Source organism: Dermacentor albipictus, chromosome 1, assembly GCF_038994185.2.
Source record: "Dermacentor albipictus isolate Rhodes 1998 colony chromosome 1, USDA_Dalb.pri_finalv2, whole genome shotgun sequence".
NCBI lineage: Eukaryota > Metazoa > Arthropoda > Arachnida > Ixodida > Ixodidae > Dermacentor > Dermacentor albipictus.
Genome location: NC_091821.1, coordinates 380363683 through 380387197, shown reverse-complemented (window position 1 = coordinate 380387197; position 23515 = coordinate 380363683). Strand labels below are relative to the sequence as shown.

The 23515-nt window shown below is 49.5% G+C and overlaps 1 protein-coding gene and 1 long non-coding RNA gene across 3 annotated transcripts in view; both read left to right on the top strand.

Moving 5' to 3' along the window:
* Positions 1 to 23515, top strand: part of ClC-a (chloride channel protein 2) — a 130889-nt gene that overhangs the window by 22005 nt on the left and 85369 nt on the right. The gene's annotated exons all lie outside the window — the stretch shown is intronic.
* On the top strand, positions 20529 to 23477 carry LOC139057662 (uncharacterized). The gene is made up of 3 exons (XR_011512972.1): positions 20529 to 20936; positions 22351 to 22560; positions 23380 to 23477. It is a non-coding gene; the product is annotated as an uncharacterized lncRNA (long non-coding RNA).

Here is a 23515-nt window from a genome sequence, read left to right as displayed (position 1 = left end):
GTTATACTACAGCTAAAAACGATAACTAACCGCGCGCCATTAAGAGCGCGGTCATATCGCAGCGTGAAACGGACGTCCGACGCTATATACGACGCCACGCCGTAAAGACGTCGGAAATACGCCTAATGTGGTTGCTGCGTTGTACTTTCCGGTGTGCATCACTGGCAGCAGTCGCGACGCGCGAAGTAAAGCTGAGTCGATCAAAGCAAAGTAATACGAATTCAGAGTTGCGAAAGGAAAAAAAGGGAATTATATTAATACCTTAGCCCACACGCCATACGTATGTATTTTAGTGATTTCAGGAAAAATTAAGTAAACAGAACACGTATTGCGCATCGTCTACGTCGCATCGCCTACGTCTACGGCGCAGCATAATCGTTACTGCGTATTTGGTCGCTAAACTTCATGGTAAATCTTTCCCTATAGCTCCAAAGCTGAGTCGTCATGCCAGTCATGTGTATACGCACTGGCGAACGCATAGGCGCACGCCCGAGGCATTGTTTCGTTTTGGCTTGTTCGCGTTTTCGTTCAGTTTATTTCCCGATACTATGTGTATACCCCGTTGCTTGTATGCACGCGCAAATTGGTTGTAGCGCGATTTCTGCAAGCGCCGATCGCGGCTCGAATAATGTATGGGCGAGGAAATGGCGTCGGCTGCCAAACTCGTGTGCTTCGGCGCTTGCCATTCAGCGGCTGCAGTCCACGAGCAGCGCGCCTGTTTTTTCCTCGTCCGTCTTTGTCCGGTGCTTTTGAGTCGGCTGCGCTTCTTCGTTTTTTGATTCCTATTGCCCGGCGATGGCCCGTTCGTATGCGCGCCCGTCTGCTGCGTGGCCTTGATTGAAAAGAAGTTCGCTTTTCCTCTGCCACTCTGTGAAACCGCGTCTGTGCGGCGTCTTGTTGTGGTGCAGCTTGCATATGCGGGGTATCTATGCTGTACGGTTTACCTGTACGATTTAGGTGTCTCTTACGACATTTTGGTTTCCCGGGATCTCGCAATTGAATAAACAATGACAAACTACATTTAGAGGAACACGGAAGAGCAACAATAAATCAAAATTCATTCTCAAAGTATTACTTCAACACTATGCATTTTTTCTTCTTTTTTTTCGGAAGAAATTTTCGTTGTTGAGTGAGACGATAGAAGTTGAAGTTTTTGCTCTTGAAACTTGTATCCATATCTCTGGGCTAGTTACGTAATCTTACGTCACAGATTTCGACGCATTTTAATGTCTCCGTGGGCTGTTCTTGCGCAGAAAACATTCTTAAAATACGAAATTGGGCACGTCAGTTCGTGGTGAACAGCGCTGAAGACAGTAGAAGGAGGACAGAACGCAGGAGAAACACGTAACATTTGCTAGGTTGATTCTTTCTTTTCTTTTTAAATACTGCGATGTAATTCTCGTTTGTCCAGAAACATTAAGTGGTTCCGTGCAGGGTTGGTAAGGCTGTCAAAACTCGTGGCGACGCGGTTAGCTGTGTATTTAGTTCGGGAACATTCAGGTGGCGTCGCCACCCGCCTTGGATATTTTCTTTATTAGTGTTTTTTTTTCTGGTGTACCAAACCTCCTCTCGCGCTAAGACTGACCTTTTTAGTATTCAAATTACGTAATTTACCTACGCGTGCCTGACTTATTATTCCTTTTAAGTGTCTCTTTAACATGTGAATTGCACACAGGCACGGTTCTCCTTAAGGTTCATGCGTGGCTTTCTATTGAACGAGCAAAGTGTGCGCGGTTCGCGAAAACGTTGCAGGTAAGAGGAGCTAAAGAAAAAGGAAGAGGGCTGTACGCTTCGACTTTGGGCTGCTTATCTCCAACCTCGCAGTATAGTTAGCATGCAGTCGACGTCACTTTACCACGCGCGTGTTTGGCTTTCCGAGGCACGTGTTCAATGGATAGCGTTTATAAGTGCGGTGAAGTTATTCGCGTATCATCCATCATCGACCTATTTTTAAGCCTAGTACAGGACGAAGGCACCTTCCAGCGACCTCCACCTACTCCTATCCTGCGTTAAACCATTAACCCATCCTGCACGGTTGAACTTCCTTATCGCGCTCCACCTGCATAATATTAATTCGGCCGCCCTCGGAACGTTCGTTTTCCTTCTCCTGGCATTTAATTTGTTGCTCGAATACGCTACCGATTGTCTGTTGTGTGCATCGAGTTGCTTGTTCAACTCCACTTTTTCCTCTTAATCTCGTATTATCCGCCTATAATCACTAATCAGTACCATCTCCCGATGCGCCGTGTGGTGTTACAGCTTCTTTTCCTCGTGTTACTACACGGGCGCCCACTGGCACGCTTGCGTGCCGTGATCCGGTAAGCAGCTTGCAGCATGCAGGCCTTCCCAAAGACACTCCGTTTTAGACCGTGACGTCGCTGCGGAGCGTGAAGCCTCGCGAACGCAGTTTCAGCTGCAACTTTACTACCTAGTCTAGTAACGTTGGTTCAGCTCGCTCGCAATTCGCCTCGGCGACTCCGTCTCATGCCGAGGCGGAGTGCGGTTACATTGATCGCCGATGCGAAGTGAGACTTTGGCATAGCATCCTGCTAAGCTGAGTGCAATGACAATTGGGGACACGTGCTGTATCCTGTGTCATTAAGTTCAACGCTGTGCGATTTTTCAACGCAGGACAGTTACTTTTCGGGCTTGTTCGTACACGGTAACTATTTGGAACGAAAAACAGCGTAATGCTGATGCACCAACGGGACAGCAAAGGAAGGTAGGCATAGCAGTTGCTGCTTTCTTGTCCCGTTCATGTGCTCTGTTTCCGTTCTCTAGTGGTTGTGGGTTAGTGCTCCTTTGAGAAGGAGCTCGGTAAAGTCTATTGGCCGCGAGATCGACCTATAGGTGGCAGCACCGTCGCCCCGTTAGTGTGTATGCGTCGCCCGTGCGGTGTGTGGAGGTGTAGGGAGCTACTGTTTTCATTTCGTGATTCTGTGCTCCGTGACCGCAGAAAACGCTTCATTTACCATCGTGAGATTTTGTTTGGTTCCGCAATGCAGCACATATTGCACAGAGCCAGGGATAAGCTTTCACTGCTATCCCGTTGACGCGGCACGTCGCCGAGAATGGCTCGTCAGGCTTCGGAACGGCAAGGCGCCTTCCAAGTATGCGATGGTGTGCAGTAAGCACTTCGACGATGGTGCGTTCAAGCGTTCGCTGACGAAAAAGGATGGCGAGTAGTCCAATATGATATCACGTTTGGGAATCCTAATCGGCAATCTGGGCATTAATGTTTGCTGCATGCGTAGTTGCTGTGTGGTTGCTGTGCGTGTGAAGATCGTTGCAGTCCGCGAAAGTTCGTGTCGGCGTGGCCTGGGATGCCAGTAATAAGTTGCCTGTGCTTTTATATACTTCCGCAAGTAAATTAACCGCGTGTCCACGCATGCAATTTATTTTATAAACTTCATGCGTCGCCTGCGCAGTGAATTCAAGGTTCGCGCTCAGCTGCGAGTCCGTTTAAACGACCGTCACCGAGCGTGACTAGTTGTCACGTTTTCCGTTGTCTTTCCTCAGCCACGGGAACTGTTCTCTGTGTTCAGAAGTGTGAATACGAACACCGAAACACGGCAACTGTGTACGCATGATCTCGTACAGATTAAACAGTGTCGTTTCGCGAGCCAACAGCGGATGGTCCATTAAGCGATGAACGAACATGCGCGAGCGAATTCATTGCTACTGCTCATATTGATATATTTTTTTCTCTCTATTATAAGGGGGCGGAAAAAATTGAAGCCCGATGCACTGCATTCAAGCACCACTGCAAATTCAAGTGCCTGCATGCGAAAGTAATTAAAGGAATCTAATGATTATGATACAACATAAATTATACGTTGCATGCTTTATTTGAGCTTCGTGTAACGGTTGCAACTGATTATAAAGCGACTCGAAAACATTTTACTATGGTAGTAACACTCTGAAACTAACTCGCGATTTCGTAGGTCTGGCGAAAAACAAAAATTGATAAAGCAACATAAGTTCTCTAAATTTATCGCATAACGTAAACACATCGCAAATCAGCGAGTCAGCTTAGTGTGATGTAATTTAAACAAATCGCGATACGCGCCGCGACCAACTACATCCGAACATCTTGAGGCAATACTTTACCCTGCAGGGCATGTGCAGTTCAATTCTGCTATTTTTGTCTCGTCGGTCAAATTCAGGTCGACTCGGTGTGGGTCTTTACTAAGCGCGGACGACTGCAGCACGAATGCGATAACGTGCACAGGACCGTCAGAGCAGCAGGTGGAAGCGACGGCACTATACACTCAATGATGTGGCCCGCCGCAACGACTTGGTCGCCTTCGACGAGACACCTGACACCGTCCCTAACATGGTTGAGAACTGTGCTTAGAGGCAAGGGTGCTGTAAAACGGAAAAAGAACGCATGTTAACCTCACAACACGTTGAAAGGAGACGAGCGCACATGGTGTGGTCGCGTTAAGCAAATGCTTTTCGCATCAGTACACTAAAAACGTACAGCGATTTACTTTACGAATTTCCGTTACAAAAAAATGGCTGTGGCTTAGGTAAGGTTAAGCCCAGGATGCGAAGCATACTAGCCTTTATTTTAGTTGTTGAACCACTGTTTAGCCTGGTGAACTGCTGTTGCTTGGCTATATTTGGTTCGGCTAGACGAAGAAACAACTCATGCATTACTTCTTCGCCTTCAAGAGTGGAACGCGACAGCGTTCCCGTCGACCCGCCAAGGGGTGTAAGACAATGGGCTACAGGGCAGCGACTACGCGCCCCGCATTGGACGCGGTGAGCGTCGAGCAAAGCAGCGTTCGGCGCGGCAACGAAATGTGCGCCTGAGCAAGAGACGCACGCCGTAGAAACAGCGCGTTTCTAAGGCAACACCGCATTCACTAGAGGCGCTTTTGTACCGCTTTGAAGCGTTGTACTCGTGGCTCAGTGGTAGCGTCTCCGTCCCACACTCCGGAGACCCTGGTTCGATTCCCACCCAGCCCGTCTTGCAAGAGTTGAGCCAAAGCCACTTCTCCTCTGTCGTGACGTCACGGTGTCACGTGATTTCATGGTCACCGCCGCGCCTGAGGAGCTGGGTTGAGCCCTCGTAATATGCTTCGCATAAAATGAAAGAATAACAGGTTGAGAAGTTACTAACCATCGAACGAACCGTCCTTGTCAACATCCATCGTGATTTCGCGAACTACGATCGCTGCACACTGCGGCTGGAGCGGCGACGGGCCGCCGGCATCCACACTTGGGAGCTTCGTCACCTCGCCGCTAGGAGCCGACTCTGTTCGATCTCGGGGCCAATAGCACGTCGCGAAGAGCTGTTCTCCGCAGACGATCAAGACGCCGACGGGCGTAGTGTAACGCCCGCACTATCTGTTTTCTTCACGAAAAGGCTTTTCGGGCTAGGTCGAGTGGCACGCGCATCTCTTCAGCCCCGTTTCCTGCGGCCCGTCTGAGACCCTTCTTATCTGTGCCACTGTGCCTACAAACCTATTTGTTTGCGCTTGCCCGCGTGCCTGCTCGCGCATAGATAGCGCCCGTTCCTTCTCCTTTCCGGTGGTCCTCCGTGCCGCGAGTGTTGACCAGCCACAACAAAAACAACGGCAAAGGCTCTTCGGCGCTCGGCCTCGTGCGCGACGTCACTGCAGCTGCGGTGGCTGCAGCAGGGCTTCTCTGGTTCCCACTGCGCGAGGTCGACGGGGCGTCTCTTTGTTGTCGTTGTGTCGTCGTCGTCTGTGCGGGCTAGATGCAGCCTCTAAACTGTATTTACCAACCGCGAACGTGCGTCTGGTTGACCTCCCTGCCTTTCCTTCCTTCTTTTCCTCCTCCTCCTACTCAGTGCGGTAGCATATTGACTATATGTGGCGTTGAGCCGCTAAGCTGGACATCACGGGTTCGATCACGGCCGCGGCGGCCGGATTTTGATGGGGTCGAAATGCAAAAAACCGTCGTTTGCTGTTGTGCCCGGCGGCCGTTCAGAGGGGGGATGCCACAGCGGCGACATGCAGTTGTCACCCTTCATGCTACGATTCTTCACACTTGTCAGCCGCACAGATTGGCACGACCACGCCGGAATCGGAGTCAGCGGATGTTCCCCCTCTTTCCCTGTTTGTGCCAAGTGAGGTAGGTGCGTGCGTTTCCGACCAAGTTACCTTCGGAGGAAAAGGGCAGCCGACCTCCTGACGCCGTCGGTGACCCGACGCCATCGTTCCCCCGACGACGGGATTGGTCTCCTGATGCCGGATTGGTGGAAACCATAAACAATGACGGCGCAGGCATAAAAAGAGGATCCAGACGGCACTGAGAGGGAGGAGGACGCTCGCAAACAATGTGACATTTGGACATGCTAAGAGGCTGCCATAGTGTGCTCCAATAGTTAGAGCCGTTTTGTAAATCTCAACCATGTATACCTTTGTTGAATATATTCCATTTTCTTCATTCTCTTGAACGTCGCTCGGAACCCTTTCTCCCGGCTCCTGGCACGACACCATCCATGGAAGCTTCTTCGGCCGCACGGACCCCCAACTTCACAACAGCGATAGGCGGCGGTGAGATTGACGTCACAAAAGTTGGGACGTGCAAACCTCACAACAGCGCTTTGATTTGGGTCCGCGTTAAAGAACCCCAGATGGCCAAGACTAATTGAAAGTCCCGCTGTACGACGTGCTTCATAAATAAGATCGTGATAGTCGCACGCAACGCCCCAGACTTTTACTTCGCTTTTATTAAATTGTCCCTAACTATAGTGCGCAATTTGCTAGGCTTTCCATCTTCCCCAAGTTTACTGTAATTGTACTGCCCTCGATTTTCTTTAATATACTTTTTTTTCTGTTTTGATCTCATGTGTGATTGCTAGGATCGACGTCAGCCCTACGCATGCCTGTCTGTCTGCTACCAAGGGAAAGCACCATGTCGTCGTCATCTTCATCATTATCATCATCATCGTCACCATCATCCTCTCCATCACGTATCGCGTTGGCCGAAGCTGCCGAAGGCGCGGAGATCAAGGGGCGTTATATGGTGTATAATCGGCATTGTTCTTCCCTCGACTGCTGCAACGGCGGCATGTTGCCACCGCATTGCGCATCGTCGGGGTCAGCGACATCATTTCCCCTCGGTGGCTTGACGAGTCATTCCGTGCGCCTTGCTTGCATTTCCCCCTCCGGTTTCTTTACGTCCTCCTGAGTCATCATTGTGGTGGTCCGAGATGCCGTGCTGCATAAGTGCGCCAACGGAGAGCTGGAAGCGGGCTTCCTGTGAGGTTACCATGTGGGATGATGGGATTGTGGCGGGAACCAAGGCTCCGCTTTACGCCAGCTGCCTCCCTCTCTCTCTCTCTCTCTCTCTCTCTACATATATATATATATATACATATATCACACTGAAGTTGCTCCCATTTCTTCCGCTCTGTATATATAGCCAGCCAACAAGGTCAAGCAAGCCAACAAAGTCTGTATGCACGATCTGATGCAAGGCGCTTTGTGTAAGAGAAATAAACAGCCTTGCAAAACGAGGAGGTCTCGTCCGTCGTTCGAGTATTGCGCGCAGCACGCGGGCAGCCCTTCTTTTGCCGTATTTGTCTCCTCTCGCAATGCGAGCGACGCGATCGCCTAACGTTTCCGTCGCTCTGAAACTGAAGCTTCCTCCCCCCCCCCCATTGCGACAGCCGAGCATCGGAGAGGAAGTGGCCCGGCTGTACGTACGCCAGCGCTGAGCTTCCGTTGTCACGCTCCGGTCGTGACGTAAACAGGAGTGCGGAGTCACGGCGCGAGGTTGTGCTTGGCATATCGTGAAGTTTGAGCGAATCATCGTATTTTTTCCAGTTTCGTTGTTTTCTTTCCTTATTCCCCCCCCCCCCTTTTTTTTTCGTGTGCAGAAAACCATTCCCTGAGGTGCATAGCTGGCCTTGCATGGAGAGACTGGGAGAAAAAATATACCTGAAAGGCAATGCATGCGCAGTAACTGACGAAAAAGAAACGCACATGGCTGATGCAACGTGCATTCGGTTAATTATACGCTATAAGCCTTGGGAAAAAAAGATGACAAAAAAAAAATGTCTAGTCGAGTTCAGGTTTCGCGCCTGCGCAGTGTCGCAGTCCCTGTACACTCTGGTAGCGCCGATGCGTTCTTGCGTTTGCCTGTAGTGACCGTGGCGATCCCTACTTTCAAGGACGAGAGAGAGAGAGCGATAGAGAGAGAAAGAGGACATTTTGCACCGTCCAGCGCTCGCCTGTGGTCGGTCAACTCCTCGCCGAACACATTTCTAACGTGTTTGATTAGTAGAGTTTATTGGCTTCTAACGTGTTTAGTGGAAGGATGTCAGTTACATGTGTGGGGTGGTGGAGTGAGCCTGTCCGTTCATGATCGCGGCTGGATGCATTGGGGGTATGATAGAGGTTGCTGACTGCAGTGTTGGGATGAAGCGGGGGGTGGGGGGAGCATTGCCATGGGTATGGACCGGTAATCTTGATACGTCGCTGACCGACCCGCCATGGTGGCGTAGTGGCTTCGGCGTTGCGCTTCTAAGCGCGAGGCCGCGGAATACCGTGCATTGGGTGCAAGTTAAAGAACCCCTAGTGGTCATTAAGCTAATCCAGAGCCCCCTCAGACGTCCCTCCCCCCCCTCTCACTACGGTGTGCCTCGTAACCATATTGTCAAAGTGATTATTAACAAGGTACGCAAGAAGGGAGAAAGCGATCTCGGCGGGTGGCGTTATCTTGGGAGCAGCCAGAACTGGCCCTGTACGTAAACGCTGGTGATGCTCTGGTGATGCGCTCCTCTTTGTACGCTGGAGATTCGCATGGCTGACCGGTGGTTCTTCTTCGCTACAGTAATGTCATGGTTTTGGCACGTAAAGAAACCCAGAATCTTTTATACTTCACCAAGGGCTTTGTGCTATGCACGCGGTGCCGTTGGCACAGGTCCCCGTGGCATTCTTCTTTTCACACAACTCTCGCGGGTGCGTCAGATCTCCTGAAAGAGGCAGATTGCCCCCATCATTAGCGTGCGAAAGCGCCGGGTGAAATATGACGCTTCGCGTCCACGTCGGGTATCTGGGGGTTTCCCGCCGCTAACAGATTATTTCTTCCATCGTCGCCGGTGTGCGGGCGGTAGAGCATTGCCGCAAGAGGCAGCGGCGTCGGCGAGCGGCGGCAGAAAGCCCGCTCGTTAATGTGCTCGCCGAAGCGTTAAGCTTGCGTCGTACGCTTTTACTCGTTGAAGAGCTCCTTACGGCCTCGGCGGGGAACTTTCTATAACGGGCCTCTGTGTTGTAGAGAAGCTGGCCACTGTCGCTTAACACGAGCCTGTCACGTGCCCTTCACAACGAAAGCGGACTGAGTTGAACATCTTGTCGTCAGAGGGCTGCGCGTCTCATCCTATGTGTACAGCCATTTTTTAGACAGCGCTTTCAGACTTATCGGGTAGTCGAAAGCTATGCAAGCCGCGTGGGTTCTCACATGGAGGCACTGAAGTGTTTCCTATCAGAAAAGAGCCTCACAGTGTCCGCTGAAGCGCAATACGGTAACGTGGTAAACGACGCAGGTTCCCTTTTGCGCGATCTTGTGATAATGCCGACTATCTGTCGGTCCTTCTTGTCCGGTCTAGACTGCTTCGAGCCGGCCGTGCATGGTCTCTGTTGGCGTCGTCACCATCAGTACCGGCTTCCGTATTCCGCGCCTTACTCGCGTGAAACGAAACTTACTCATTCGTACGGTTGCAACGGCCGAAGCTGTGGCCATAGCCCTTGCTATACGCGCCGCGGAAGCTAAGGGCCAATCGGCCTACGTGCTGACAGACTCGCAGGACGCCTGCCGCCTCTTCCTTGGGGGGGCTTTACCGGGCTGCGTCTTCCGCATCCTAGGAACGAACCTCTCCATGGATCATTGCGTGACCTGGTGCCCGGCGCACACAGGGATAGCGGGGAACGAACGGGCGGACCGCTTGGCTCGAGGCATGACAGGCCGAGCCGCGGGCCACACCGCCCGGGAGAACACCTCGACACCCGGTGCGCCAAGAGAAATCCTCGAGTTACAACGGCTAAGTAGGCGAACCAAAGCCCTTCCTCACCCAGGCCTAGACAGGAGGCAAGCACGGGACTGGCGCCGCCTGCAAACAAACACTTTCCCACATTTATACAGGCTACACAAAATGTACCCAGACAAATATAGCAACACATGCCCGTGGTGCGAAGGAACACCGACATTGGAACACATAACATTCCAGTGCGCGTCACGTCCGGCGGCTGCCACCTCGCCGCTGCTAGACAACACTCTACATAACTGGTCGTGGGAGGCGCGACTCGCGGAAGTGGAATTGGGAAGCCAACTGGCGACCCTTGACCAGGCCCGGCGAGCCGCAGTAACCAGTGGGGCCCTGGAGGAGGGGCTCCACCCACCATAACCAAACAGTCTCTGTTACAATAAACGTTTACTCTCTCTACTCATTCGTATGTGCGAATGTGTTGCTCAGTGCGCAGGCGCACGAAGTCGCGAAGTCTGCTGTCTGAGCAGTGGGGTGCAACGAGCAGTTTACGTATATTCGCTGTTAAGGGTTCCTTGTCTACTAGGACCGGGAATAATGTATCGATTCTATTCGAACGCATTTTTTTTTTTCGCTGTTAGTCTGTGGTGCAAGCTGCGTGCCGCTCACGTTATCACCGCGATCGGTCGGCTGTGAACGATAAGAAAAAAAAAAAGACACACAATCGAGCAAAAGGAGTCCTTACACTATACCAGCCTATATTTTCGGTGGCTGACAAATAGCGTAACAAAGTAGGTTTCAAACCACTTTTTAGGACTGTTGCGAACTTTTGTTGCCATTGATTTTATTGTTTGCTTATATCGTTCCGTGTCTCTTCTTTTTTTCGATCGGTTCTATCCCCTTTTCTGTTTAACGTGGCCTTGCTCGGACTACCGCCTGCGTTAGCTAGCATCCCCAACCTCAAGCATAGCCTATACGCAGACGATATCACCCTGTGGGTCACCGGGGGCAGCGACGGAGACATCCAAGACACGCTGCAGCAAGCTATCAACGAGGTCGTTGCATACGTAGAACCGCGCGGCCTGGCGTGTTCCCCACAGAAATCGGAGCTCCTTCTGTACAAGCCTAATTGGGGAGGTCGACGTCCAGACCCTCACCCACCCGAGATTGAACTCCGCGTGCACCAGCAACGCATACCTACAGTACCTAGCATTCGTATCCTTGGCTTACGCGTCCAACAAAACGGCAGAAACACGGACATACTCAAGCAATTAGATAATCATGTACACCAAACCACTCGCCTCATTGCATGCATCGGAAATCGACATCACGGCATGAAGGAAAGCAACCTTATACGCCTGGTAACCGCCTACGCCTTGAGCAGGATCACCTATGTCGCCCCGTACCTTAGCCTCAATGCAACTGAGAAGTCCAAACTCAATACCATGATCAAGATGGGCCTATAAACAAGCCCTGCATCTTCCCATCACCACCTCTAACGAGAAACTGGACGCCCTAGGCATTCATAACACCATAGACGAGCTTATTGAAGCGCAACGTATTAGCCAATACGAACGACTTGCCCATTCCACCACGGGCAGGCACATTCTAGGCACCCTAGGCATAACCTACACCACGCAATTCGGACCAAAAGTACCCATCCCTCCAAACATTCGTGATCAGCTAGTTATCCCGCCCATACCTCGCAATATGCACCCTGAACACAATCCGGAGCGACGTGCAGAAAGGGCTAAACAACTACAAAAGCGCTACGACCAAGCCGCTGACGTAACCTACGTAGACGCAGCAGACTACCCCAACCAAAACGCCATGGCGGTCGTCGCAGTCGCGGGTTCGCAGTACCACCTCTCCGCGGCCGCATCAATATTCGCCACGCAACCCGAAGAAGGAGAAGAAACGGCCATCGCTTTGGCCTACGCGGCTACCAATGCACACTGCATCATCAGCGACTCAAAAACGGCCATTCGTAACTACGCAAGAGGACTAATAGCACCCCAAGCGCAGAGGATTCTCTCTGGGACTCCTCCCTCAAGGCAACGCCGCGTGCAGATCATCTGGGCCCCTGGTCACTCGGGTCTGGCTGGACACGAAGCCGCACACGATGCCGCCCGAGCTCTCGCACACCGGGCGCATCATCCTTCTCCTGCGTCTTCCGATCCCGACCAGCCCTCTGTTTTGCATCGCGGTCACGCGCGGGACCGAATGGTCACGTTCGGAGAAATTCTACTGCACTACCGCAGAGAGCGGTTACGCTACCCCCCAGCACACAAATCACTGACTAAGTCTCAATCCACCACTTGGCGACTCCTTCAAACACGAACTTTTCCGAACCCCGTGCTTTACAACCGCATGTACCCCGACGCATACTCACCACTCTGCAAAGCGTGCAAAGCCCGCGCCGACCTCAATCATATTATTTGGCAATACCCCAAAGCCTCACCCACCAACACCTCCCGCACTAACACACGCATCATTAGTACGGCCGAGCAGTGGGAGACATTGCTGCTCAGCTTAGACCCAGAGGAGCAGCTCTGGGCCGTCCGGATGGCCGAAGACGCCGCCAGAAAGCAAGAACTGGCCGCCGTCTGAGGAAGGGGGGGATTGGGGGTTAGTCTCCCGACCCTCGCCACCCCTTAACCCCATCAAGGACACAATAAAGTTTTATCTCTCTCTTCTTTTTCTTTTTTTTGACTCTCACCCCATCCACTTCTTTAGCAAGGAGTTCAACTGCCTCTCAGGAGTCGTATGATTCGCTAGTCGTAAACATTCGATTCTGGCACCAAAAAAATTTGCGGACGACCGTGGCGCCACTTCTCGACCTCTCCCTCTTTCTGCTTTGCCGGATGTTTGCGCGCTAACGCCGCTTGCATACATATACGGCGGTATATGCGAGTGAGTTTCGGAAAGGGGGCCTCTGGGCCGTGCGACGCTGGTAGCGGCGGCGGCGGCGGCCCATCTCGAAGCACTATACTTTCGATCGCCCCGCGTATTCACCATACGCCCCGAGCCGTCGAAGACCGCCCCCTTTATCGCCGGCATTGGAGGGCGAGCGCCCGCGGCGATCACGCCGGCATCGGCAAGGACGAAAACACGTACGCTGGCTTGCCCGGGCTCCACGCGCGCCTGTCCTTTTCTTTCTCTGGCATTTATGTTGCATTGCGTATACAGGGACCACTTAGTTGCCCATGGAAAGTGCCAGTGCCTGTCGCCCCACTCTAATGGACTTTCGTGGTAGGGAGCGTGGCAGATAAAGCGCGTTTAGCTCTCGCATTTCGCGCGCCTCAGTAATGTACTATACGCGGAGAGAAGGCCCTTTTGTGTCTTCGCTCCGTCGTTAGTACCTTGGAACTTCGTGATTCGATAGCAAGGAGTGTCCGTTGGAAGTAGCGGAGGGTGTTTTCGAGACGATGTATAGTTCAGTAAGCGGCCCCTTCTGCCGTGTTTTCGACGTGGCGCTTTTTCGACTTTGTCTCCGTTCCTGGCGGTTTTATCGGCTTTCTATAGTGCCGGCATACGTACAGGGTCGTCCGCTCTTGTAGGGGGAACACGGCTCAGCGGGGCATCGCTCCGCGGAGCGCCATTGCGTCCGGCGCGGCCGATGCATGGTAACCCATCGTGGCCGCGTTCGACCGACACGCGGGCCGGCGACTTCCCCACGACGGCAACAGCATGCCTTGTCCGCGGCCAGCGTTCCCTTGCCGGTATTCATAGTTAGGTTTTACCACTCAGCCTAGCCTCCCCCTTCGCACTGAAAAAAAAAAGGAAAACCATAAATCAGTTCTTCATACGCACCAAATTTATCCGCTGCCCATATCTATGGCGTAACGCCAAGACCACGCGTCGCTTTCGGTCGTATATACCACAGTTAACAAGTGATTACATTTTAGCGATAATATGCATAGGACCTTTTCAGAGGAAAAGGTGAGCAGACAGACATCAATACAAGTTTATTTAGACAACGAAAATATAGTTGTCAAGGTGATTCACGAAAAGGCAAACCAATGACTGACAAAGCGTAAAAAAACCCTTCCCACCAGCTGACACACCACTCATTTCCTTTCGCAGGCAGGTTAAAGGATCTGGAAACGAAGAACCACTTAATTAGCCGGCAAGCCGTGATGTAATCTAGAAAATAGACACGTCGATTATTCTTTTTGAACTTCAACCACCGATTCAATATGGACAGAAACGACATTCGGATTCTGCGTGCATGGACTCCAGGGAATTAAAAAAAAATGGCTGTGGCTTAGCTAAGGTTAAGCCCAGGATGCGAAGCATACTAGCCTTTATTTTAGTTGTTGAACCACTGTTTAGCCTGGTGAACTGCTGTTGCTTGGCTATATTTGGTTCGGCTAGACGAAGAAACAACTCATGCGTTACTCTGCTTCGCCTTCAAGAGTGGAACGCGATAGCGTTCCCGTCGACCCGCCAAGGTAAGACAATGGGCTACGGCGCAGCGACTACGCGCCCCGCATTCGACGCGGTGAGCGTCGAGCAACGCAGCGTTCGGCGCGGCAATGAAATGTGCGCCTGAGCAAGAGACGCACGCCTGAGAAACAGCTCGTTTCTAAGGCAACACCACATTCACTAGAGGCGCTTTTGTACCGCTTTGAAGCATCGTACTCGTGGCTCAGTGGTAGCGTCTCCGTCTCACACTCCGGAGACCCTGGTTCGATTCCCACCCAGCCCATCTTGCAAGAGTTGAGCCAAAGCCACCTAGAAAATCAGTCTCTGTAGCACGCCGCAACCTTCGCTTCTCATTCCAACGAGCAGCTCTGTCTCCAGGAGGCATCTCACCTCGTGAGTGTCTAGCAGAGGCAAGCGCAGCTGCTTATATACCGCCGCGACGCCGCGAGCGACGGTGCGAGTTGGAGCCCCGTTTCTCCTCTGTCGTGACGTCACGGTGTCACGTGGTATTGAAGGCCACACCGCCGCGCCTGAGGAGCTGGGTTGAGCTCTCGTAATATGCATCGAAGACGTCCGCGCGACCTATATTAAATCAGCTTATCAATGTTATTAATGTATTGATCGACGACTCATCTAAATCAGAATACGACTTCCCGCGACATGTATACGCGACAATGGCTGACACCGCTTCCGCAATATTGCATTAAGTAGGACAAAAGGAATATGAGTTGCATCTTTTTATTTGACGTAGAAAGATGAAAATGGCACGTAAGATTACTCCCAAATCAGCTGCTATGCCGGAGAGAGCAGTTCCCTACATCACTTAAAGTGATCCGTGCGCAGTTACGAGCGACAATAACACGATAATAAGAGAGCCGCGGAGCAGCGGATGTCACTCTTTCGTTACTTTCGAAGTACTCTTTTTTGCATTCCTTAATAATAGTATCGATGACAAACATGAGCAAGTATACATGCACGACTGAACAATCCCTGTCCAATTTTCAGTGAAGTTTATGACGGGCGTCGGCCATTTTCTTAAGTCAATCAACCTATTTCGTTTAGCATCAAGAGATGCGCGAAACGGCGCGCTAGGCTCATCACGTCATCACCCCAATCGTGAAAAGCGCGCCTGATGGGTTTCTCCGGATGCACTGCGGTGACAGCTGTGACGGTAAAATAATATGGCCCCAGCGTAATAAAGAGCGCGCAAAAGACAACTTTGTTCTGTTGCCCTCATCACTTAGAAGAAAAAAAAAAAAAACAGTGCGAAGTCGTTTATGCGCTGAGAAGCTTGTTTCTGTCCATGCATATTGCCTAAGCAGGCTGTTCGCAAGCTGTAGACAAAACCAGCCGGAACATGCTCCAGTGAGTGAAGCGCGCTTTTTCGTGAAGCCACCCCAGTCGCCTGCGTTCCCATACAAAAATGCTTCCTTACTTTCTTTAGAACTTTTATCAACATCCTATCAACTTTAGTAACATCCTATTGACTTTTACTTTTTAGTAACGTTTGTCAAAAGAAAGTTGGTTACTTCTTTTCTAACTTCAGTATGTAAAAAGAAAGTTACTAGAAAGTTAAGACACACTATTTTAACTTTTTAAAAACACGATTCAATAGGAAGGTAATAAAAATAATTATGTTCTTAAAGTACATAACCCAAGTTACAAAACATGCATGAATATTATTCAATAAGGTTATAATTATTCAGTGAACATAGCTGGTGCAAGACAGTGTTGTTTCATGGACAGGTGTAACTTTCCACAATTTGCAATCAACTTTCTAGTAACACTGGTTACTACAAAGTTGTTAAAAATGATTTAGTGAAAAATGAACATATAACAGCATCTGAACTATAAATGAATATGCAAAGACTGGCTGCATTAAAAAAAAATGTTTTTTTTTTTGCACAGTAACTGTTTTCCTAATTTTTAATCAACTTCCTAGTAACAGATGATAGCAGAATGTTCATAGAAAAAAAATGCTTCTAATACCGGACGCTAAGAGAAAATATGGTCTCACCAATTCAAGATGTGGGCTCGTATTCTCGAAAACACGACAGCTAGTGCCATGGGAAGCGTGTATATGAGCGGTGATCATGAATTTGTGCTCAGTAGGTGTCAAAGAAGCCCGTAGGCCATGCACCATCGCACTAGACGGCGCGCTGATCGGCTCGTGTTCGCCAACTAAAGCGGGAGACACACGGTCCGATTTGGTGTCCGATCCGGCGTCTGACGCGCCGAAACTGCAGCCCGAAGCGAGGTGTTTTGCCGTGCCGAAGCGCCGGATCGGACGTCCGGCGTGCGACAAACCGGGCAGATTTTCATCGTTCGACATGTCCGACAACTGCACCGTCGTCTGGCCGCAGCCATTGGCAGCGCGGCTGGCATGTGACGTTCTCTGACGCAACGTTCTTAGACATACTTCAGTTTCGCAGCTCCGCTCGGGAGATGGCCGAAGTGGTGGTCACGCGAACTAGCGGCGCTGCGATCGCGTCTTTCGTCACTTTTTGTTTCGTTTCTGATAGAAGTTGCGTCATTTCTGGTAGATTTCTGTTTTATATTTTGAGAAGTAGTTATTTCACAGTTCTTAATTTTGAGCCTCGTTGTGAAATATTGTGATATCTTAGCTATGTATTGTAAGTGCGTTTCTGGTAAGGAACTTGAAACTTGACTTCTTCTGGTTTCATGTTTATTGCGCTGCACCGTCAGTCGCTATCCTTCTCCGTTTTGTAGCTGTTGTGTGATGTGTCGCGATTTGCTCGCTTGAAAAGCTTCTTGAAGAAGCGTTTCCGCATCTCATGACAGCAAGAAGTTCCTTATGCCGTGCTGTTTTGCCCCCGGCTGCATGAGCGGCCTTAGACACGATGCCGCTGGTCACCATTTTTTCGCACCGCCGCAAGACGCTGGAGAGTTTAATTGCAAGTGTGGAAAGAATCCTGAGAGAAGCAGACAGCTTGAACATATGTGCGGGCGTGAAAGAAGGCCAGCGTGACTCGGCGACATCAGATAATATGCATCACAAGCAGTGCAATGTACTTACAAAGCAACTGCGCGCGTTGTCTCCGTCTACAGAGGAAACTTCGACTGAGCATTAAGGCTCCGAGCGCAACGCTCAAGCGATATCAGAAACTACGCAATGTGAAGAAGAGGCTGCTTAGGGCGGCTGCTGCGCATCAAAAGCAAAAGATGGAAATTTTGGCTCTGAAGAAAAGGCTTTCTGAAATGCCCGATAACAGAATCGAGGAAGCGTTGGCCGAACTTCCGCCTTTGCAGCGACTTGCATTTATGACATCGTTTAAACAGTTGAAAGCAAAGTCTCCGTGTGGCGCGCGGTACAATGCGGACTGGCTTCTGAATTGTTTAATGCTGAGGATAGCGAGCCCTCGAGCATATAAGCTTCTGTCTGACATGAAGATGCTGCCCTTGCCCTCCCTGAGCCGTCTCACACAAATACTGGAAGGCATACCATGCTTCAATCCTCTCTGTATGGAAGCTATTGGAAAACAGCTGGGCAACAGAGCAGATGGGAAGACATTCGGCACACTGATTTTGGATGAAATTAAGTTACGCCAGGCGTACGATTTCAACAAGTCAACCTCCAAACTTGATGGTTTTGTGGACTACGGCGGTATTTCAAATGAAGGAACTGACCAACTTGCAGATCATGCGCTCGTGCTGATGTTCGTACCACTTCGGAGAGCTGGGTGCAACCGATTGCCACCTTTGCCACGAAAGGTGCTGCGCCTGGCAAGATTTTAGCAGAGCTGGTGTTGCAAGCAGTAATGCAATTGCATAAACGTGGTGCTATGGTGATCGCCGTAGTCAGTGACGGGGCTGGGAACAATCGCTTGATGTGGCAGCAGATGGGAATCAGCGGCAGCGTAACCTCACCTTCTCACAAGATTCCACATCCATGCCTGCCTGAGAGCGCGTACCTTTATTTCCTGTGTGATGTGCCACATGCACTGAAGTGTGTACGCAACCATTTGCTCAAGCACAAATATGGACAGGTGAGCTAGCGTAGCTTATTTCATATATAACCTGTGCTGATTGGCGTCGATAACTCGCTGACAGAGCAGGTGCAAGCAGCCAGAAAGAGGGCAAAATTGCTTTGAGCAAAAGTAGCTCAAAATTACTTTTTTGTGCACAAAGTAAATAAAAAGTGTCACTGTGTTTGTTGTTTGTTTTGTTCGTCAAAAAGAAAATGGATTAAGCTTTGACATAAATATGTTCATAGTATTTAACTTCGTCCTTGTCACTGCTCACAGATCACTTCCAACTCATTTGCACGTCCCATAATATCCGCGGACAACTATAAAAAATACATGTGTCAATTAAATTTATTAGGCGAAGCGTTGACGGGGGTGGATATCAATTCACCACAGCGTTGTCTCAAGCGACTGCTGGGCGTGATGCGTTAATGTCCCTACGTCTGCACAGGCGCTCACCGTCTTTAATGAATACACATCTTAAGAATAAGCAGGAAAAAACAAAGCCCCCGCTGAAGGGAGCACCGTGGCGCTTTTATAGGGGAAAAAGTTGGTTGAAAAGCGGAATCGCAGTGCACGACCTCTCATTTGCGGTGTAGTTGCAGCTTCTAAAGACTAGCTAGACATGTCATTCAAAGGTCCTTGGCATAAAATATTGTTAGGGCAGCCAAAACACAGTCGTCAAAGAGCAAACGGCACAGGCCAGTTGGGGAAAATGACCCACCGCAGAGATGACATCGCAGGAGTAGACGATGCGCGCTGCGTGAGAGATATGTGTCACTGCAGCGCCGATAGTGCACAGACACCGTGAAGTCCCCGTTACTTACGCGCGGCAGGTTTGTCACAAAACTCAGACTGCGTATCTAAACTACATTTACCGACGGATAAGCGTTTACAGGCCTGTTGGTGCAAACGACGCGTCGCAGCAGGAGCAGACGACGCGCGGCGCATGACGAAAGACGCGACTGCAGCGCCGGTAGTTTCAGTGACACCCGTTTCGGCCACGTCGGCCAATGGGCTCGCATAGGGAGCTGCGAAACTGAAGTATGTCTAAGAACGTTGCTCTGACGTTCCCTCCACGGAGGCGGTGCTGGCTTTCCGGTTTCTCGCAGTTATTCTTTTTCCTTGCCTGCTGCAGTTTGTTTCTGACATGAAATAGTTACCAGTTCAGTAAAATTATCTCGAACGTGTGCCTGTTACGCAAACCAGCGCCTTGTACACTAGCGCTAAGCTACTGGTGAGATCGGGAGCCGCGACGCGAGGGCATTTCGCGAGCAGACATCACACACCGACCGTCTGAGCGAGGCCGCTCGCTTCGCTTGCACGTTTGCCCTTCGCAACGACTGCGTCGAGTAAACCAATTGTATTTAATTACGGCCGGCCTAAGTGTACAGTGTTCATTGTTTTGGCAAAAATAAGCACTCTTCGACGAGCTCGGACTGGATCGCAAGCGCCGTCGGCTGCAGCGTCCGCCTAGCTATGCCTACCGGCCCTATCGCTGGCTTTAGCGGAGCCGTCAGTGGACAACCCGCCGTCGTGAAGTGTTCTGTCACTCACAGGGGCATAATTTTATCGACAGCCTTCGCGTAAAGCGAAGCAGTGTGGTGCAGAGTTGTTTATATTGCGTTTCTCGACGTGAATATCAACTCAAGCTGGGGAGTTGGATGTGGGCGGAGCTTACGCGCCGCTCATGCCGTAACATGCAGCGCCGCACGTCGGATCGGACACCGAATCGTACCGCGTGCGTCTGTATAGCTCGCTCATGGTTCGGCTGAAGTCCCCGTATACACTTTATAAATAAGGAAGCCTACCTAGGCACTGTAAACCCAATTATTGGGGCCTAAATGCCTCTCCGCCTCCTACTACGGCTTCCTTTGAGTGACAGTCTGATCTCGAAGGCCATGCTTTTGCAACCTGCATGCACCTGAAGCAATTGCGAATCTTGAAGGCAACATCCGCTTAGTTTTTATTATATATACATTTCCTTAAACTTCGTATCACAAAGTACAAAGTACACACTTCTGGACCAAATAAATTTATTAAAAGACTCTATCAAATGTTATTAGGAAAAAACACGCAATTTTTTCATTTAAGATACATTTTTCTAAAAAACCGCAGAGTGGCGCTACTGTAGTACTTGTTTGGTCGACACACCACGTTGGTTGTCGTTAGTGCTCGCTGCAGTAAGGTGGTATTTGAGGTAAATTTTAGAAGTGCCTAGACAAAACGTGCTGCTTGTTGTGTGCAGTGACCATCCCAAACCCTCCGGACTCGTGTAACGCCATTAGTTCGCCGTGTGTTTCGAGCGATCCACCAGTGTCGTCAGTGAGTGCCCTAGTACAGCTCCCGTCCGAACTGCCTTTGTTCTGCCGAGCTGCCTGCCGGCGCTCTCGTCAAAAGTCTGGTACTGGGGCTTCGAATTGTAGTGTTTGGAAGACTGTTGAAGGTTGTGCTTTTGTGGAGCTGGAGTTCATCGGCAGTTCTACAGTGCTTGCGCCAGAGAAACGTCGGTGCTTCTGTACCTATTAGACGAAGGAGCGTTTGCCAAGTCTTGAAAGGTAAGCAAGTTTGGCGCTTGCGCGCATTCTTGAAGCTTATGATTTGCGTAATGAGCGTTGTGTAACTAGCTAGAGCAAAGCGCTTTCCTATCGTATGTTAGCCATGTTGCTGTGCACATTTAGCAAGCAATGTCGCGAAAGCTTCCTCTGATGTTACAGCGTACTTGCATTCTGCTACCCGCCTTGATTGCTATGCCTGAATGGGCACACAATTATGAAAACACATTGAAAGTTTGTGTTCGTCCGGCAGTGCGTAATAATTTGAAGACTGCGATTTTGTAGCAATACTTACCCCTCGATTCTATATCACTCTTCTCGCCCACCGCTAACGGCCGGCAGCTGCAGTACGTAGCACGGGCCGGGGCGTCGGTCAGCCTACTAACGAATAGCGCAAAGGAATACCATCGCTACAAAATCGCGGTCTTTAAATTATTACGCAAATTTTGTGCACAATGAGATGTTATAAACACACCTTGCATGTACATGAAAAAAAGGTTTACAACAGAGATGACATATATGCATGGGCACATATATGTGTCAATAAAATACTCGAGCCTCTTTCTGCCTACAGAAAAAAAAGTTATGTCTTCTCGAGGGCATGGCTGCTTGTAATAATGAACCTCTAAGGGAAGGTTTTCTCTAATCCCTATTTTTGATATCTAAATGCTTATGTGGCATGTACAAACTGCTTGCATCCATTTCTCATTGGGATGAGCTGTCTGAAATTTATTTTCAGTAATAATTGCAATAATTCACTACTTTCACCTGTCTTCTAATGACTAAAGTTCTATGCTTCTACCTTGACAAACCTTTTGTGAAATTAGTTTGATGAGGCCCAATATACAGCGCTTTCTAAATTGAAGGTATCAGTACCTATTAAAGACTACGCTAACTATGAAAATGCTGCTTGCGTATATTGTTTATTCACTCTGTCAGACAAAATCTTTACACCCAAGTGCAGTCAGTAAATTTAAAAGTGCATGCCTGCAAGGGGACGTCAGAATTGTATTTGAAGACAATTGCATCTTGTTTGATAGTTCTCGAGCACTTGTGCGCCACTAATCGAGCACAGCTTGGCCCTATACTCGATGAGGCTTGAAGCTTTCAATGTCTGCTAATCACTCACTAAAACAGCACCAGATCTCACTCTGTGTCAAGGGGTGGCACACATTTGCTTAGTTCTAGGCAGATGCATGTCTTTCTTTCGCATTGAAGTTCCCAATACTTTCTAGTCTTACGTAAAAGTACACAGCTCAGTACAATGCATGTATGGTATACGTAAGGCTGCTTTGTTCTTTAAACCGAATCAACAAGAAGCAGCGACTTCCGTTTTTGCAAACCTTACCCTACTTCCTAACCATTCCTTGATCAAATGCGTATAAAATGAATCTTTGGTTGTTGTATTCTTTCACAGGTAGACATCGGTGACTGTGTATACGTTGAAAAGGGCCTGCTGAAGAGGCTGTGCCTGGATGCTAACAACTCAGGCTTTCACTTCGCGGAGGGCCTCCTTAAAGCTCCTTTTTCAATAGAAGACGTTGAAGGGAGGTCCTTCTTTGGGCGGCTGTCAAATGCCTTCCACAGAAGGATCCGTTGGATTCCAAGAAGGTCAACACCATAGTAGGTATGTATGTCACAAAGAAGCATCTTAATATTCTTTGTGCAGTTTTCAACAAAACTCCTTTCATGGCAATTTCAATGCTATCTTAGGGTACACTCCTTTCTTTCCTGCTAAAATAGCTATTAACCTGATTATAATAGCATATTATAATGCAAGCTTTGCCACCATAACTAGAAAATTGTCATTACTGTTGGCATGTGTATTTTTGTGATAGAGGCCCTGGTCATGTGAATGCACTGATAATATAATATCCTCTCTTGTGGAAAGCTAACATGTTTAGTAACAAGCTCACTTTGACAATGTCTGCCTGCACAACAAAGGCATTTTGTAATCTTGCTGTAGAACGTCCGTAATGCCTGTTGAACTGCTTACATGTTGCTTGTATCATTTCGTGTTTCTTAAGTGCAACATAAAAATCAACTCTTCTATGTACCTGTGCCCAAGCAAAGCTGCAGCATAGTTATGACTGACACCTTGCCTTTCCTAAGATAATTCACACATAAAACTTCCATGTACTAGTCACAATACGAATATCGAAGTTCATTAAACTGAAGTTGATTTACAGCTTTTGTTTGTAGATGACAATTGGTACGATAGAGTTTGTGTCGTGCATCTGTTGATGTTATGCACATCCATCACGCTCCCAGCTTTAATGCACGAATTCAGTCATTTCATGCATTTTTAGGACTTTGCACAAAACAGGTGGAGATGTTTATAGCTCACAGGATTGAAAGCTTGTCTCTTGTGCACTTCTCATGGCACTTCTTGTCTCATGTCACTGTAGCAAAACTAATATGTTGCCTTTTTTCTTCTCATTTCTAGACTACACAACGCAACATTTCAGCCTACTTCCAGGGCAGCTGGAGAACTCGTCCTCCTTACTAGCCCGGGGATATTAAATGGATGTGTTCAAGCACAAATGGAAACCCGTCTTCTTCTGTTGCACGCCACACCTAGC